At 43.1% G+C, this 11,741-nt stretch overlaps 1 long non-coding RNA gene across 1 annotated transcript; it reads right to left on the bottom strand.

The window, feature by feature from the left end:
* Positions 1 to 2,310: 2,310 nt before the first annotated feature.
* LOC147348201 (uncharacterized) lies at positions 2,311 to 9,617 on the bottom strand. Its single transcript, XR_015151219.1, has 2 exons — positions 9,578 to 9,617; positions 2,311 to 3,232 (listed from the first exon to the last, which is right to left on the bottom strand). It is a non-coding gene; the product is annotated as an uncharacterized LOC147348201 (long non-coding RNA).
* Positions 9,618 to 11,741: the final 2,124 nt, after the last annotated feature.

Genomic DNA, 11,741 nt, shown 5'->3' on the forward strand with positions numbered 1-11,741 from the left:
TAGGGACACACGGGCTTCCCTAGTGCTCAGTAGTAACGAATCTGCCTGCCAATGCAGGAGATGCAGTTTCGATGCCTGGGTGGGGAAGATTCCCTGGAGAAGGAAATGGCAACCCACTCCAGAATTCTTGCCTGGGAAACCCTATGGACAGAGGAGACTGGTGGGATGCAGCCCATAGGGTCACAAAGAGCTGGACATGACTAAGCAGCTAAATAGCAACAACACAGTAACACATATCCATTATTATAATATCATGCACAGTATTGTCACTGCCCTAAAAATCCTCTGCACTCTTGCTTTTTCAACCATCCCTCTGCCCCTAACTCCTGACCGTCACTGATCTTTTTACTGTCTCCATAGATTTGCTCTTTCCAAAATGTCATATAGCTGGAATAACCAGCTGGTACTTTTAAACAGACTTTGAGCAACTACTTATGGAGGTGGCCAGGGTTCAAGGAAGTAACTGGGATGCCAAGGTACCCAGGGACTAGCAACTTGAGAAGCCATTACCACCTGCAGGCTGGAAGGTGTTTCCAGGACTTCCCTGGTGGCCCACTGGTTAAGAATCTGCCTGCCAATGCAGGGGACATGGGTTCAGTCCCTGGTCTGGAAGATCCCATATGCCACAGGGCAACTAAACCTGTTCACCACATCAGTTGAAGCCCAAGCACACACTAGAGCCTGTGCTCTGCAGCAAGAGAAGCCATTGCGAAGAGAAGACCTCGCACGGTAACTAGATTAGCACCTACTCACTGCAACTAGAGAAAGCCCGCATGTAGCAACGAAGACCCAACACAGTCAAAAAAAGAAAAATGATGTTACCAGAGCTTGGTTCAGAGTTAGCACCATGCAGAGGGGCTGTTTGAGGGAGGTTGAAGTCACAAAGTGATACAGACGCAGCCCTAATCAGGCCAAGTCGTGAAAAAGCAGGAGGAATAAATATCCAGACCTTTCTCCCTCTTCCATGCTTGAACCTCCAGCTGGTGCCTCCTTCTGGCCAACTAGAAGTCAGGGGGCAAGAGGACTTGGGTGACAAACACGGTTCACAGGGATCAGCTTTCCAGGGTTCAGAGCAGAGTCTAGAAATGTGGAGAAAAGATCTGGGGCAAATGGAGAATTACCCACCCAGTGAACATCCTGAATTCACTATCTGTTAAGCTTTAAACAATCTGTTCACCATGAAAATTTTAATTCACTTTGTGAGTACAACTGGCAAAGAGGGAGTGCATTTCTATAAAGAAACCATGTCCATTTTTAGATATTTTCTAACATGTAGATGCTTTATACTCAATTTTATTTTTCAAGTGGACAATTTTTACGTTGAAAGCACAAGCTGGTGAACCTGTTCTCTCCCTCAGTGAATCAAGAGCTAAGTGAGCCTTGGTTTGAAGACCAACTGCAGTCCTTCAGACTCTTCTGCCAGTTCTCATATTTTCTTCTAAATAAACTAAATGAAATTAGCAAAAAAACAAGCATTGAGGAACTATACAACAAATGTCTTTTTTTTTTTTTTTTGCTTGCTTTTTTTCCTCTTTTTGACCAGAAGTGACAACTGAGGAGAAGAAATAGGGAAATTTTCTGTCACAGGACGTATCTGTTATACTGTTGGACCACAGACTCTTAACCATGAAAAAAACCTTAAAAATCATCTAGTCTTGTGTTTTTAAGCCCTTTTACTTAGGAGGCCCCTTCTTCACACACCTATGTGAAAAACCATTCTGTGAAAGAATTTTAATAATAGTTCATAGGGCCTATTACCGTGCTTTGCACTTTGCCAGAATTATCTCATTGCATCCTGTCTAAAACCTTAAAAGTGAGGTTTGTTTTTTTCCCCTTATCTTCCAATTGAAAAAGGGAAACACCAAGGGTCAGAGAGATGGCCGAGGTCATGTTGCCAGCGGTTGTGGCATGTGATATTCAAAGGCAGGGCTCCTGACTTCAGGGCCTGTGTCTCTACTTTCAGATAGAAGCAGAGTGTTTTAGTTAAAGCAGAGTGTGGATTTCATTGGCTCATTCTCCCCTTAACCCTGACTTTACCCTTGGCCACCTGGAGCGTTGTTTAAAAAACACCCATCCAAGCCTAACACTTGATAACTTAATCTGTTAGACTATCATTGACATCACTCAATGGAAAAACAGTCCTGTGCTTCTCAAATACGACCTCACTCATTTCCTCTCCTCTGCAAAGTACTTAGATGTAATTCCCCTATCATCAATATGCACATGCAATTTCATCTTTGGCTTCTTTTAACCTAAATCTATTTTCTATAAAAATTCTCACATATAAATTCAGACTTTGGACTAACCAAGTTTAACAGCTGTGTATCATTTTTATAGAATACTTAACAGAATTTCCTATTCTGTATTCCATGGAAACCTGGTTCCTGGTGATATTAATCAGATCAGATCAGATCAGATCAGTCGCTCAGTCGTGTCCAACTCTTCTCGACTCCATGAATCGCAGCACGCCAGGCCTCCCTGTCCATCACCAACTCCCGGAGTTCACTCAGACTCACGTCCATCGAGTCAGTGATGCCATCCAGCCATCTCATCCTCTGTTGTCCCCTTCTCCTCCTGCCCTCAATCCCTCCCAGCATCAGAGTCTTTTCCAATAAGTCAACTCTTTGCATGAGGTGGCCAAAGTACTGGAGTTTCAGCTTTAGCATCATTCCTTCCAAAGAAATCCCAGGGCTGATCTCCTTCAGAATGGGCTGGTTGGATCTCCTTGCAGTCCAAGGGACTCTCAAGAGTCTTCTCCAACACCACAGTTCAAAAGCATCAATTCTTCGGCGCTCAGCCTTCTTCACAGTCCAACTCTCACATTCATACATGACCACAGGAAAAACCATAGCCTTGACTAGACAAACCTTTGTTGGCAAAGTAATGTCTCTGCTTTTAAATATGCTATCTAGGTTGGTCATAACTTTCCTTCCAAGGAGTAAGCATCTTTTAATTTCATGGCTGCAGTCACCATCTGTAGTGATTTTGGAGCCCAGAAAAATAAAGTCGGACACTGTTTCCACTGTTTCCCCATCTATTTCCCATGAAGTGGTGGGACCAGATGCCATGATCTTCGTTTTCTGAATGTTGAGCTTTAAGCCAACTTTTTCACTCTCCACTTTCACTTTCATCAAGAGGCTTTTGAGTTCCTCTTCACTTTCTGCCATAAGGGTGGTGTCATCTGCATATCTGAGGTTATTGATATTTCTCCCGGCAATCTTGATTCAGGTGCCTGCAATAAAAAGTATTTTTTAAACCAGTTTTCATATTTATATTACATGTAAAAAATATATATATTCATGATACATTTGGGAAATGGTACGTATGCCCTTCTCACAATGTCCCTCTGCACCTGCCTATCACATACACATTACAAAATTAAAGGTGATAAAAAGTCATATAAGACAGCAATGGACATGACTAGGCTTAGCAACCTGATTTAACCATAGAATCCTTTTGTATTCTATTGATCCCCTATGTATTATCCCCTATGGAGCAGATCCACTGCTCTACAGACCCAGCAGATAGAACCCCACTCTAAACCAGGTAAGCTTGGTCCTTTATCAGTGAGTGTAGGCCCTTTCTTCAAAGATGAGGAAGTGGACATTCGAGTCACACAATTAGCTAGCAACACCAGTTAGGATCATAGCTCGGGTCCCCTGATAACTTTTACAGAAATCCTTGTGATAAAATTGGTTGTTATATATGAGTATATATTCTGATATTTCCCAGCTGATGAAGAGCATGTCAGCACAATGCCCATTGTTATGGTCACCTAAGGTCACCTGGTAACCTGGTGGCCCCAAGTCTCTTTAAAAGCAACTGAATGAGCAGCTTTGCCTCCAAAACTGAATGGTGCAGCTTTGCCTCCAAATCCTAAGGTGCTCTGCTGGGAGGCACCTGTAGGAGGCACACCAGTAGCTCAGAACAGCATCCCTCTGCCAAGCAGGCATGCAAGCACCACCCAGTCAGCAGCCTGATTCTACCATAGGCTTCCGGTGTTCTAGGCCCCGAAGAAAATCATGGCTTTTGGGGTTACACAGTCAGAGGGTTACAAATGAAGGTGACACAGAGCCTTGGCCAATGCTTGCTAAGGGCAAAGGGAATGTGTGGTGGGTGAAGGAATGTGGCGGTTATAAATATCAGCTAAGATCACAGACTGGCCACAGAAGCCAGGACTGTAATTAATAGTCATGAGTGTTCTTCCTTTTTTGACATGAATATATGGGATTATCTACCAACCAGTTTTCCCCCTCTTTCTTTGCTCTAGACTTTTACATAAGATGTATTAATAGTGAAAGTGTTAGTCACTCAGTTGTGTCCAACTCTTTGGGACCCCATGAAGTCTGGGGGTCCCCAGGCCCAGAGACTGGAGTCCCCCAGGCTCCTCTGTCCATGGGATTCTCCAGGCAAGGAGACTACTGGAATGGGTGGCCTTCCCTTCTCCAGGGACTCTTCCTGACCCAGGGATCGAACCTGGGTCTCCTGCATTGCAGGCAGATTCTTTACCATCTGAGCTATAGGAGTTAATCTCATATTTCATTATTTAAATTACAGGATATCCAAGGGACATTGACTCACCTAGAAAAGAAACAACCCAAAAATGGACTGTGGAGGATTTGGCATCTTTCTGGATGTATGAGACAAATTGTATTATGTTTCTCATTGTTTAAGCTGCCACCTATCGAAGAAACACTGGGTTTGAGATGGGAAAGAGATGAAAAGGAGTCTAATTCAGCTAGCACTCATATGAACTTAGAAATAATACTGCCTTTGTCCGTGCAACATGATTCAGCATCCTTGAAAAGTAAGTGTGCCGGTAAGTTTCAAGGAAATTGATGCCTTTGCCCTGGAGGATTAATAACCAAGTGTCACCTGGTGGGGATGGTGGGTGGGGGACTCCCATTCTCTCAGGCTTCTTAGAACTTACAAGCAGCAGAGACTTGTTGTTGATACCAGGAGATGGTGGGGGAGGTTGTGTGCAGAAATGATTTCTGGTGCCAGGTGACTCATTTTTAAGCAACTTCCACATTTTGGCAGATGGTGCTAATGCCAGCGCTTAACGATAGAGCTGAGCAAATCAGGACGGCATGTTTCCACACTTCTCAGATGCTTATTTCTAAACAGTATGTTAAAACCACATCTCTGGCTACCTCTCTCTGCAGTGAGTCATGGAGCCTAAGTGAGGCTGCTGCCTCTGGAGTTCATGCTGGCAACGGAATCCTACAGTGAACCACACGTAAAAGATCCAGACACTCATTTTTCAGATGCTGAAAACCTCAGGCCATAGAGAACATTTACTACAGACATTTTCTGTCTTGGCCATTTCTCACATGAATACTGCCCTATTGAAAGGACCTTTACCCTCATCAAATTCTCATGTATTTCAGACAAATAACATCATGTAACCATAGAACCTATGGGATAGAAGGAATTTATGGTCATTAAGATCAGGGCAGAAATAACTCTTTGCTGAATATTTTGTGCTCCCTGTTCCATGCTGCAGCATTGATGCTGAAACATGTCTGCCCAGGTACCCAACATATTTCCTAAGGCCCCTTCACAGACATGTGACTAGTGTTGGCCAAAAGAAAGTGAGCAGAAGTAACATGTGTCATTTCTGGCCAAAACAGTTAAGAATAGGCTATGTTATTTCTTCTCCTCTCCCCTTCGTCCTGGATACAGAGGTGCTTAAGCCTTTAAGGGATGGCAAAGCCATGCGATAAGACATGCCTGGGTCACTCAGAGCCTGTCATACTGAGTGAAGTAAGGCTCAGACAGAGAAGAAGTATCACATATGTGGAATCTAAAAAGAAATGATACAAATGAACTTACTTACAAAACAGAAAGAGACTCCCAGACACATAAAATGAACTTATGGGTTTTTGGGGGAAGGGATAGTTAGGGAGTTTGGGATGGTCATGTATACACTGCTATATTTAAAATGGATAACCAAGAAGGACCTATTGTGTAGCATATGGAACTCTGCTCAGTGTTATGTTGCAGTCTGGATAGGAGGAGGGGGTCTGGAGGAAAATGGATACATATACATGTATGGCTGAGTCCTTTCACTGCTCACCTGAAACTACCACAACATTGTTAATCGGCTACTCAGATTCAGATTCAGATTCAGATCAGTCGCTCAGTCATGTCCGACTCTTTGCGACCCCATGAATCGCAGCACGCCAGGCCTCCCTGTCCATCACCAATTCCCGGAGTTCACTCAGACTCACGTCCATCGAGTCGGTGATGCCATCCAGCCATCTCATCCTCTGTCTTCCCCCTCTCCTCCTGACCCCAACCCCTCCCAGCATCAGAGTCTTTTCCAATGAGTCAACTCTTTGCATGAGGTGGCCAAAGTACTGGAGTTTCAGCTTTAGCATCATTCCTTCCAAAGAAATCCCAGGGCTGATCTCCTTCAGAATGGACTGGTTGGATCTCCTTGCAGTCCAAGGGACTCTCAAGAGTCTTCTCCAACACCACAGTTCAAAAGCATCAATTCTTCAGCGCTCAGCCTTCTTCACAGTCCAACTCTCACATCCATACATGACCACAGGAAAACCCATAGCCTTGACTAGACGAACCTTTGTTGGCAAAGTAATGTCTCTGCTTTTCTCTGCTTTTTATACCCCAATACAAAATAAAAAGTTCAAAAGGGAAAAAAAAGAGAGAGAGAGACATGCTTGGGTCCCTGAATCACCACATGGGTGAAAGCCACCAGAAACAATCTTCATCAGATTGTTACGTAAGTAGCAAATACATTTTTACTGTGTTAAGCCTCTGAAATTGGCAGTTTAACAACTACTATAGCTAGCACTTCCCTAATTAACACAGAGACCAACTTCTATCTTCCTCTCTCCATTTAATGTTTTAACTCTCTTTAAAACTCCTCTCAGGGATATTAGTAGGAATAACCAGGAGCACTTGGTATGATGGCTAAGAATATGGACACTGGTGTCAGGCAGACGAGGCCTTGAATTTACTTTTAATATTTTTGTTGTTTTTCTCAGGTATGCAACAATGTTTATTCGTTTTTCTACATACTTAATGGTTTCATTTATTTTAAAATCTAGAACAAGCAAAAATATATTATGATCAAAATCAGAAATATAAAGCTGCAAACTTTTTTTTTTTTAACTCCATTTTCAATACTAAACTAGCTACGTGTTCTTGGCCGAGCCACTTAATTTCTCTGAGCTTGGTTTCCTCATCTGTAAAATGGGCATAATAGTAGTACTTAGGTCATAATGTTGTTGAGAGAAGTCAAGGACCTCACTCACATAGTTCAGTTCAGTTCAGTTCAGTTGCTCAGCTGTGTCTGAATCTTTGCAACCCCATGGACTGTAGCATGCCAGGCCTCCCTGTCCATCACCAACTCCCAGAGTTTACTCAAACTTATGTCCACTGAGTCAGTGATGCCATCCAACCATCTCATCCTCTGTCATCCCCTTCTCCTTCAGCCTTAAATCTTTCCCAGCCTCAGGGTCTTTTCAAATGAGTCAGTTCTTTGCATCAGGTGGCCAAAGTATTGGAATTTCAGTTTCAGTGTCACTCCTTCCAATGAATATTCAGGACTGATGTCGTTCAGGATGGACTGGTTGGATCTCCTTGCTGTCCAAGGGACTCTAAAGAGTTTTCTCCAATACCACAGTTCAAAAGCATTGATTCTTCGGTGCTCAGCTTTCTTTATAGTCCGACTCTCACATCCATACATGACTACTAGGAAAACCAAAGCTTTGACTAGATGGACCTTTGTTGGCAAAGTAATGTCTCTGCTTTTTAATATGCTGTCTAGGTTGGTCATAACTTTTCTTTCAAGGAGCAAGCATCTTTTAACTTCATGGCTGCAGTCACTATCTGCAGTGATTTTGAAGCCCGCAAAAATAAAGTCTCTCACTGTTTCCTCATCTATTTGCTATGAAGTAATGGGACTGGATGCCATGATCTTAGTTTTCTGAATGTTGAGTTTTAAGCCAACTTTTTCACTCTCCTCTTTCACTTTCGTCAAGAGGCTCTTTAGTTCTTCACTTTCTACCATAACTGTGGTATCATGTGCTGGTCTGAAGTTATTGATATTTCTCCTGGCAATCTTGATTTCAGCTTGTGCTTCATCCAGTCCAGCATCTCTCATGATACACTCTGCATATAAGTTAAATAAGCAGGGTGACAATATACAGCCTTGATGTACTCCTTTCCTGATTTGGAACCAGTCAGTTGTTCCATGTCCAGTTCTAACTGTTGCTTCCTGACCTGCATACAGATTTGACCTGCATACAAAAGGCACTAAGTATTCAAGAAATGAAGGATTTTGTTCTTACTGGCATTATACAAGTGATCATATAACACACGCTGGTGATAATATTAAATAGATTGATAGGCAGGTTCTTGTTGTATTGTCACTTTCCAGAGGGTCAGAGGAACTGAGGCATAGAAGCAGCTTCCCTATTTAGATGTCAGGACCTTAGAAAACTGGGAGGAGTGGTTGGAATAGCAGCATAGGCCCTAGGAGACTGGGGTACCAGGAACCCAGAAGGAATTAGCATCAAAATCTCTGGGCATGAACACATCTTACTGCTCAGGGGCCCTCAGCAGAGATGAGATAGGAGCTATCGTTTCCACGATGCACAGGTGAGGTCATGTGAGACATGAGAGGATGGAGGGCTCCCAGAGTAGGTCCATCTCTGACTGAGCCTCAGGAAAAGGAGCCCTCCCCCTTGGTCTCTAAGACAATCCCAGAGATGTTCTCAGGTAACTCAGAGAAGCGAAGGCTTGGGAGAATGCAGCTGGGAACTTGGGAGGGAGATGGAGCAGAGCAAGGGATGACAGGACAGGTGAGAAGCCTGCACTCCCCAGGAGAGTCAGCAGTTTATTCCTTTGATTCCTACACCTGCTCACTGACTGCACTCGGGGCCAGGGCACCCTCTCCCTTGGTCTTTCTAGCAGAAGCGCAGTGTCCACACAGACTTCCTGCTGACCCCTCTGTCACCCTCTGCCCCAGGGCAGTCCTCCTTTGGCCTCAGGAGTCTGAAAGGAGACTCGCCCTTTCCTTCCTTTGCCCAGACTCTAAGGGCTGGAAAGCAAATGCAGATGTTTGGCCCCAAACCACGCCAGAGAAAGATGAGAACAGCCAGATCCCTGCCGGTGCCAGATGCCTCCAGCCAAGCTACTGAAGAGCCTTCACGACACTAGATCCACCAGCTACTTCTGACACCCTCTCTGAGAGAATTGGGGACAAAAAAGGAAAAGCAGAAACAGAGGCTCCCATCTAGCACCCTGGTGTCTGTCCAAGTGACACCACTTTTTTGCCTGGCTGACCTTTGGTCGTGCATTTGTATTGCTGCTGCAGTTTTCAAGTATTTTGGATCTGAACAGATGAAGGAAGGGTTTCCATCATGGGAGGGAGAATCAAGAAAATTTCAAATATAAGGCATTTTCCAGATTCCTCTCTTTATGCCAAAATAAAGTATCAATATTCACCACAGCAAGCAAGAAAGGAGGGAGGGGGGAGGGGAGTTGGAGGGAGGGAAGGAAAGAGAAGGAGCTCTTCAGAGTAAAGAGTAAATCATCTTGTGCTTACCTCAAACTCTGGTTTTCAGCACTCCCCAGACTCATGACCTGGAAGAAAATGAGGTCATGTATTAGTGCATAATTGACCTGTCCCCTCCAAACACACACCTGAAGAAACCCATTCCAGCTCTGGATGATGAGACTGAACGTTTTCTTTTATACTGAGACAAAATCTAGCTGCCTCTATTTCTCATCTTTGGTTCTCTTTCCTGTCTTGGGTCCATGTGGAACACGTCTCATCTTTCACATGTGAAAGTCCACAGTGAAAGTCTGTCCATGAGAGAGCAGAGGGAGAGGGTAAACTTCTTAAGGATTAATTCTCCTTGGGTAGCTTTCTCCTTTGCAGCAATAACAGGCAACGTCTTTCATGGTTGGTGTTCTGTTTTGTGGGATGCTAAGGAGAAGGAAATGGCAACCCACTCCAGTATTCTTGCCTGGAGAATCCCAGGGACAGAGGAGCCTGGTGGACTTTCATCTATGGGGTCGCACAGAGTCAGACACGACTGATGTGACTTAGCAGCAGCAGCAGCAGCAAAGGACTCTAAATCCTGAATCTTCCTTCCAAACTCTAGTCTTGACCTAACACTTTTACTGTTACCTCTTCTGCCTCAGGGTTCCCTAATGTGGAGCAGAGGCTACAGGCAACATTACTCAGGATAGGTAAGTCTGGTGATCAGAGCATAAGGTGTGATCCAGTTTGTCTTGGGAAGCAGAAAGAGAGCCCCCAAATGCTGAAGATGTTATATCCAGTCCACACAGGCCACAGCTACCCTTTTTCCATCATCATCAAGGCCTCATGGGTCAGACAGGAACAGGAAACCAGCAATACTTCCCTCCACCAATCCTGTCTCAACACGTGCCACTCAACCCAGCCTTCCCTAATCTCTTCACCTCTACTGAATTCTCCTTAGAGAAAACTTACTTTTCTCATATTCTCAGCCTTCTACCCCAATCTTTCCAAGATGACAGTTGTTACCTGCCCACATGACACCCTTTTACCTTTTCCTTGGTAAAAGCTTCCAAGTTTCCTTTGATGAGCTACCCTCCTTGGTCCACATGGTTCACTGAACACTGACCACACACAACTCATCATCACAGAGATGAATGAAAGACTAAGACCTGACCAAGCAGAGTCATGGGGATTGGCCCAGGGATGAAAATGGAAAGAGGGTCTACACTGTGGATTTTGCTAGAACTACTGGAATGGATATGCTATGGTTGCCAAGCTAATAGGACCTAAACCTGTAGCTGCAGACAGTCATCATTACCTGCTCTTAGAGGAAAGCCTGCCCAACATGAAGCCAATAATAGGGGGTAAGGGACCAAGAGGTGAAGAGAGACAGGCTTCGGCTTATGGCTGTTTGAGCTGAGTTTGTCTCTTGCATCCAAAAGTACTCAGAATTCTTTTTTTTTTTTTTTGACACTGCTATGTTTTCCTCTTTCTTTCTTATTTTTTAAATTATGAAAGTACGATAACACATTTACAGGAGAATTGGAAAATGCCAAACAAGGTTACATACAGTTCTGCTATATATTATAGCTATTTTTTAAGTAGATAAATAAAGATTTTTAGTTGGAGTTTCAAAATCAAACTCTCAAAAATTAATAGAATGACTACACAGAGAAGTAGAAGGCTATAGTAGACCTGAAAAGCAGTATGAACTGATCCAAGTGTATCCATAATAATGATGTATACAATTTTCACACAACAGTAGGAAAAAATTCTATTCAAATTCCCATAGACTATAAACTAGAAGACACTGAAACATATCCAGGGACATAAAACAAGGTGCAAAAGTTTCATGGTCTAAAGGTGTTAAACTCATACAAAGTCTTGTTCTCTTATCACTATATGTTATGTTAGAAATTATGTTAGAAATCAATATCAAAAGATATTTGAAAATAACCTATGTATTTTCAAGTGCTATGTGACATCTACCAAGAGAGATCTTTGACTTAGCCACTGAAAACCTCAATAAAGTTAAAAGACTGAAAAAAACACAGAGGGTGATAGCAGAAAAGAAAGCATTTAAATGAGAAATTACTATCAAATGAAAAGTTAATATTAAAGATACTTTTAAAAATCCCATGTATCTGGAAATTGAATGTCCACTTTTAAATTATGGGTGTATCTAAGAAGCCATAACAATGAAAATTAGAAAATATTTGTAACA

Source organism: Bos grunniens, chromosome 22 (genome assembly GCF_055505025.1).
Source record: "Bos grunniens cultivar Pamir isolate PY7600 chromosome 22, Bosgru_T2T1.0, whole genome shotgun sequence".
Classification (NCBI taxonomy): Eukaryota; Metazoa; Chordata; class Mammalia; order Artiodactyla; family Bovidae; genus Bos; species Bos grunniens.